Source organism: Nannospalax galili, unplaced genomic scaffold (genome assembly GCF_000622305.1).
Source record: "Nannospalax galili isolate Female #2095 unplaced genomic scaffold, S.galili_v1.0 scaffold215, whole genome shotgun sequence".
NCBI lineage: Eukaryota > Metazoa > Chordata > Mammalia > Rodentia > Spalacidae > Nannospalax > Nannospalax galili.
The window spans coordinates 2469585-2476907 of record NW_008338533.1 but is presented as its reverse complement, the minus strand read 5'-3'; the positions used below and the strand labels follow the sequence as shown (position 1 = coordinate 2476907).

General features: G+C 42.2%; 1 protein-coding gene across 1 annotated transcript in view; it reads left to right on the top strand.

Annotated features, from left to right (window-relative positions):
* Rarb (retinoic acid receptor beta) overlaps positions 1-7323 on the top strand; it is a 460578-nt gene that overhangs the window by 632 nt on the left and 452623 nt on the right. The gene's annotated exons all lie outside the window — the stretch shown is intronic.

The following is a 7323-nucleotide window of genomic DNA, read 5'->3' as shown; positions in this document are numbered from 1 at the left end:
ACAAAAAAAAAAAAAAAAAATTCTGCAAACTGTCCTTTCAAGAGTACCTTGTATGTAGACAATGTCTTGTCTCTGAGGACAGCAGTGGCCAGGCTACAGCAGATGCTGGTGTGTCAGTCTGGTAAAGTGACAGTGAATGTTAGACTTGGAGACCCTGTAGTCTCTGTCCTAGCCTTTCACCTCTGCTGTACGACAGCACCAGCATCTACTAGAGATATGTACATGGTATGTAAGAGTGTGCCAATAAAACTTTATAGAAACTACCAGCAGGCAGTTGCTGGAACATAGGTGAAAAGGAAGATAAATTGTTCTGAAAACCAGGAACTGGAGGAGGAGATGCAATGGGTGGCAGGCAGCAAGAAACGGAGTTTCCTTTATGCTGTGACCTTGGATAAGGTAGGAAAGCGCAGAGGTCTCCAGGACAAGGTATAGTGCTAACGCCCAGCAGTGAAGGCGGCAGTGAAGATTATAGGGAATGTTTGTAAGTCACCCTTAGCTTAGCAGGAGCATCTCCCTCTACTTTGACTTGGGGGATAAATGGAATTGAGGCACTTGGGTAAAGAAGAAGTGGGGGTATTTCCTATTACTGCTAATTAACGACTTCTGTGGGATGGTTTCCTCTCACAGCCACGTTTCAAACTGTGGGCAAAGACTGGGTTATCAGACTGCGTTGAAGTGGTCCCGGAATCTCCTAGTCCACATTAGCATTCTGGGCATAGAACTTTTGCAATAAAGGAAGCACAGTAGTTTAATTCATAGTGATTTAAAAAGATGGAGACTTTTTGAGAAGGGAAATTTAATCATGGTGAAAATAAAATTTCATTTGTTCATCATTTCCTGCATTATTTTTTATTGGGGAGATAAGTACACACGAGTAATCTCAAGGAAAATGAGAAATTAATGTAATGCTGTTCAGCTATGAATTTCTGATACTGTAATCATGTTTTTACTTAATCTCTGGTTAAGCCCATTGGGTGGTTCCATTGGTATTTTAACACAGGATTTTTATAGCGGTTCCAGATGATAATTTTATTGAGGGTTTTTTTGGTTCTAATTTGTTTGAACTTTAATGTATTTTTTATGGCTCGGTTACCTTGTTTCCTTTGGTGGTTGGCGTAGTTGTGCGTTCAGTTGAGGTGGAGCGTAGACAGCTTCCTACCGCCTGGTCTCTTGTTGCTCCCGTGAATTCAGGATAAACCAGAATGATTCTGTCCATTCATTGTCGCAGCTTAACACCAACATATCGATCCTTTAATTTTGAATTTTGGAAGATGGAGCGTATTCTACTAGATGCATATTACTAATAATTGCCATGGCTTAAGATCTGAAGAAAAATATGAAGTAACTCCAGTTAAGATAATGCTCATTTATTAGAATAAGTAAGTGGGGTTGAAACAACTTTGAAAAAACAATTTATGCAAGCTAATAACACAGGACACAGCTAAATGAATCTTAAGCAGTTAAAACATTTTGATGCTGACTTTAAGAATGAAGAGGTCGATGGGACAAAATAGAATCTAGAAAGAAATTTAAATATTGGGAGCTAACGTTAATATAGGATAAAAGTGATAGCTTAAGCTATTAGAGGAATTGGTGGACGAATCAAAATGGAAAAAGAGAGGATGTGAAAATATAAAATATCCTTGTGGTAAGAGATAGACCAAAACTAAAGCATTTTGTAAGCGAGAATGTACATATAGACAGGGTCAAAAGAATCATATAAAGAATTCATTGGACACAGTCCTATGATGTAAAGTTGAGTATCGGTGACCTATAACCAAAATGCTGAAACGGTTCAAGGATGCCAAGATTTGAAGACACACAAAACCCAAATCTTATTGAAGACTGTGCTTTGCATTTCACTCCAAGTGTAGCCTTGTTAGCCTGTCACCAGGAAACAGTTGGGAAGGTCTGTGCCTCCTCCAAGCTGAGGGGGCGTGTAGAGTGAAATGACTTTCTTAGATGAAAACGGCCAATATGTACTAAAATTTCAATTCTAAGAATCCTAAAAGCCCCTACTTTACCTCTGAGAAAATCTGTGAGATTCTTCAAAATTATATGTATGTACAAGAAGGTCATTGTGCTCTATAATAGAAAGGAATCGAGGGTTGGTCAAATCATATCACAGTAAAATGAATAAGCATAGCTTTATTAAAGTGTAATCAATCTGTGCAGATGGTACGGACGTGTCCGTGGAAGGTGAAAATGCAAGCTTCCCTTAGAGCATCATTTGATTTTTGATAAAGACCAAACAGTGTGTGCTAAGCTTGGCTCTGTGTCTGGACTGGAGGTGTGCTGAGTGGACCGATCTCTTGGTTCTGTATAATTTTTAACACACATTCTAATTGTAGGTGTTCTTTACTTTGTTTTCGAATACAATATATAAACATGAGAACCTGTAAAACAGAAGAGTGAAACTAAAGGGAAACGGGTACAAAGGTCTGTTTTTCTCTTATGATGCTTGGCTGAAAACTGTCTTAATGTATAGCTTCAAGATGACTGAGGTCTTCATTAAAAACATGTGTCCATGACATTTCATTCCTACATCCAACTAAATCCACACACACTTGTTCATAACAGCCCTTTTGATAATAGCCAAAAAGTAGAAGCAGCCTAGGTGTCCACCAACTGATGAGTACCTGAGCATAAATCTGGTATTTCCGTGTGGTAGAATATTATTCAGCATTAAGACTAAGGCTAAAAGCAACACCTGGGATACTCTGGTCAAACCTTAAAACGCTCCCCTAGCGGGTTCTCTGAGAGTGGATGAGGGCGCTGCATCTAGACGGAGTCCCCACCTGAGACTGAGCCCCGGCCAGGCTGTGCAGCTGTCTCCGCTCACTCTTTTTATAATATATTTATGTCAATTATTTGAGAATTTCCTACAGTGTATTCTGATCGCATTCATCTTTTATTTTTATGACTAACTTTGTATTGAGAGTGATGAAGACTCAGTACTTAAGTCTTTTCCTCTCCATCAAGTTCAAATTCTCGCCACATCAAGAAGATTGGCAATGCCTTGTGTTACCTACCGTCCCGTTTCTACTGCGGTGAGCCATCATGAGCCTTGTGTTCTGGGCAGCCACAGAGCTGGAGAAAGAGTCCTGTGAAGTCCTGGGGTAGAGCCTAGCCTGACTTTTCATAAGAACCCAAGCGAAGTTTGACGAGCACCTTCGTGCTGTAAGGATAACCAAGATTAAAGCCACAGACTTCCACTTTGCGATACAGAGCTGGGGTTTTGATTTCATTATAAGATTGCCATATCAACAAAATAGTTCTGTAATGGCAATGGATTTCCATTTTTTCTCCATTTCAGTTGAAATATTATCTCATAAATATACTTTGATACAAAAGAGATCTCTCAATTTTATGAGAGCTCTATTTTATTCTTAGGCCGACTTAGTCCTCAAATATCTTTTTGATGTACAGCTTCAATATTCTTCGAATGTCCATGGCATCTGCAATCAAAAGCAGCAGTTTTTAGACTTTTCACATTCAGCTGTAGGTTATCCAAAAATCGACCCCTGCTTAGTGTCCACGAAAGGACATCCAGGTGTCAGCCTGAGGCTTGTGGCCCTTGTGGCCCTTGTGGTGAATTGCTGTGGTAGGGGTGGGGTGTGAAAGGAGGGACTTACCCAGCCGCTGTAATTGCACGCAAGGAACAGAGGCCTGAGGCTAGCGCTTCATGTCAGCATTCCAAGTGCCCAGCGCAGCCTGTTTCACAAGTTATCTTAGGAGACCTGGATGCCGAGATCAGGAAGCCAGAAGGTGTGGGTCCCGCACCACTAGACATGCAGTTGGGTCAGCCTTCCCAGCCCAAAAGCCATGCCACCACCCAGGCTGTCAGACACAAGGTCTACATGTCAACACCGAGAGTGTCAGGTAGAAGTGGACATGTCACCACCCAGGCTGTCAGACACAAGGTAGATGTGTCAGCACTGAGCACATCAGACACGCACGAGGTAGACATGTCACCACCGAGTATGTCAGACACAAGGTGGATGTGTGACCACCAAGTATGTCAGACATAAGATGTATGTGTGACCACCGAGGGTGTCAGACACAAGGTGAACATGTCGCTGTCAAGGGTGTCAGACACAGTAGTGGTGACCATATGCTGTGAGGTGTGAGTTTGTTCATTTGGACTGAAGGAAACCTGCATGTTAAATACACAAAGTTTTGCTATTACTCTTTTAAACATTCTTTTTCCGTTTGTCATCACTCTACCTTGTTGTGAGGCCTTTTTCAAAATTATCACTGCAGTTGTTAAACTCCCAAGGAGTCTAAGATCCTGTGGCTTTGTAGGCTCTCTTTTCATCCCAAGTAAAGTTTTCCTGAAATTCTAACTGAAATATTTTCACTGAAGGGCCAGTTTGGAGGTTAGTTGGTAACTACACTTTTCCTATAGAATGTCCATTTCAGAAGTAAGTGGAGGAAACTGCAAGGTGTTGTCAGTAGGTAAAGATGTTTTTCAGCAAGCCTGAAAACCTGAGTTCCATCCTTGGACCTAACTGGATGCCAGGGGAGAGCCAACTCCATCAAATTACCCTCTGATCTGCAAATGTGTGTGGTGGCATGCATGCCACACACACATACATGCACACATACAGACACAAACACGAACAAGTAAAATGTAGAATATCTTTAAAGCTGAATATATTTTGACATTCAGAGGATGTTAAACTAAAACAATAAAGCAAGTGCTTTGCATAGGCAGCAGCACCAGCCGCAGTGTGTGCCACTCACGTGACACAGATTCAACTCTGCAGAAGTGTTTTCAGTAGGGGCCATGTGGTCTGGTAAAGTTGTACATGCAATCCTATAAAACAGCCTCTGAGCACAAAGTGGGTGGAACACGGTGTTGTAAGCCAGGCATCCCTAGAAATAACATGGCAGAGGGCTGGCTCTAAGCTAGCCTCGGCCATGTGCAGAAGAATCACGGCAGAGGTTCACATGGGAGTGCAGCCTGGCGGCCGGCCACTGGTGCGGGCCTTTGCAGGAGCGCGGCACAATCACTCTTCTACTCAGAGACAGATTTCTAAGAGAAGTGTGTTCTCTTCTCCATAATCTATTAACTAGTGCGGGAACATCCCCTTCCACCGCACCCAGTGGGAAGGTGAGGCAGCCAGACAGCACCAGCTTTCAAGCAGATCTCTTTGTTCTCAACCAAGTTTCCTCATTACTCTGATACCTAAAGAAGCTGCCGCCTCTTTCAGTTTAATGTGAGAAACAGTTCATTTCCATGTTGTTTTCTGAGACTTTCGGGCAATGAAGTGCCTTGAAAAACATGCTCAGCGTCTCCGATGGGGCGGGGTGGCTCACTTGGTGGCTCACATTAGTCGACTGGCATGTCGGTGTCTGGGACTCATCGCAGACTCCTATGGAACACAAGGCAGCCACATTGCTGGCAATTTATTATCTGTAAGTAGTTTTCTGTGTTTAGTACATGAAAATCAAAGGTGACAGGTCATTGAGTGAATCATTTCTCTTTGCCAGAGTCTCCCCTAAAAGTCATTGGAAAAATAAGGCAGTTTAGACAACTGTTCATTCCAGAGTTGGGGCAATACCGCACTTTTATTGAATAAAAACATGACGTAACTCCTGGCATTTCAACTTCTAGAATTCCTGTCAGTAGATAATGGTCCTCTTTTGTATGTCACTACTCTGACTAGAGTCCCACATGCTCACATGAACACACATGCATACATATATACACATGTATACATACATGCACAAACATACATTCACACATACATGTACATCCATACCCAAAAGAAACACTTAAACACACAGAGACTCTCCCACCAACACACTCATAAACACACAGACATACAGATCCAAATGTACACACTCACTCTTGTACACATACATACATATAAGACTCTCATACACTAATGTACATACACACATATATACACATACACAGAGACTTTCTCAAACACTCTTGCACACAGACACACATATACAAGTACACACTCATGTACACTGACACAGATATAAATACACACTCATGTACACAGACACACAGATACACACACATGCACACACATACACATAGAGACTCTCTCCACACATACTCATATACATGCAGACACACAGATACAAACACACGCATATATACACTTTTCTTTTTCTTGTCCTGTCAATATACGATGATTATAGAAGAACTTTAATTTTTAAAAATACCTAATTACAAATGTAATTTCTATATAATGTAGAAAATTCCCATTACACAAAAAAATTAAAGATAAATCACCTTTGTGAATTCTCATTTACAGTAATACCCCCATATCTGTGGACTCCACATCTGTATCAACCAACCACAGAATGAAAATGTTTTCCAATCATATGATATGCACGCAGATCTTTTTCTTGGAATCATTTCCTAAGCAGCATACTGTAACAACCATTGACATGTAACAACTCCACCACGTTGAAGGTGCAGGAGAACGTAACTGTATCGCTGCTGGCAAGTACTTTACCGTAGTGCAGGGAGCTGGGGCAGCCACAGACTTTGGTACCCCCACGCTCTATACCCAGGTTCTGTGGATACCGGGAGATAGTAGTTGGCCCTCTGTCTCTGTTTCAGTCTCTTGCAGTTGATGGATGCTTATCTGAGAAGCTGTTTTACTCACTGTGCCTAGCTCACTGAGCTCTGTAATTCTCATTGCCGAGGCGGGATGACCCAGTACTGTGCCCGAGTACTTGAATGAATTATCATTTCCCACAGTTCTGCCCAGTTTTCATCAGCAGCTGAGCTAATTGTGAGCACTTACAACATGCAGCAGTCCAAGATACACACTGAGTACATGCAGCTCAGGTTCAGCACATGGGTCCTTACTGCAAGACACAGACTCATTGAGAAAGTGCTTTGGGAAGACTGAGGCACTTCTTGACTAAAAGAAGGATTGTTTGAGTGTTCTTGGAATAATACAGATATTGCCCAAGAGTTCAGAAGAGAGAAGCAAGAAAAGGATCAGAGCTCTGTGAATCCGTCAGTTGCTCATAACAGAAGCAGAACTTTTGAAGGAGATGGGCATGAAGCCATTAGGGAAGGAGTTGGGGACAGGAGAATGCGGCATGCAGAAATCACAAGAGAATGGATCCTTGTTCAAGATGGCACAGGGCGGTCCACGGAGTCAGGTGCCGACGAGGGCTGTTGCTTGATTTGACATAGGGAAGGAAAGGACAGGTGTGGGTGTTGTGACTGGCGGCTTCTCCGTGCGCATCTGATTCCACTTAATGTGATTACTGGGTGTGTAGTTCTGATGTTTATCTGACTCGCTCCTTGTGTGAACCAGCTGTCCTGTCTTTGATGTCCCT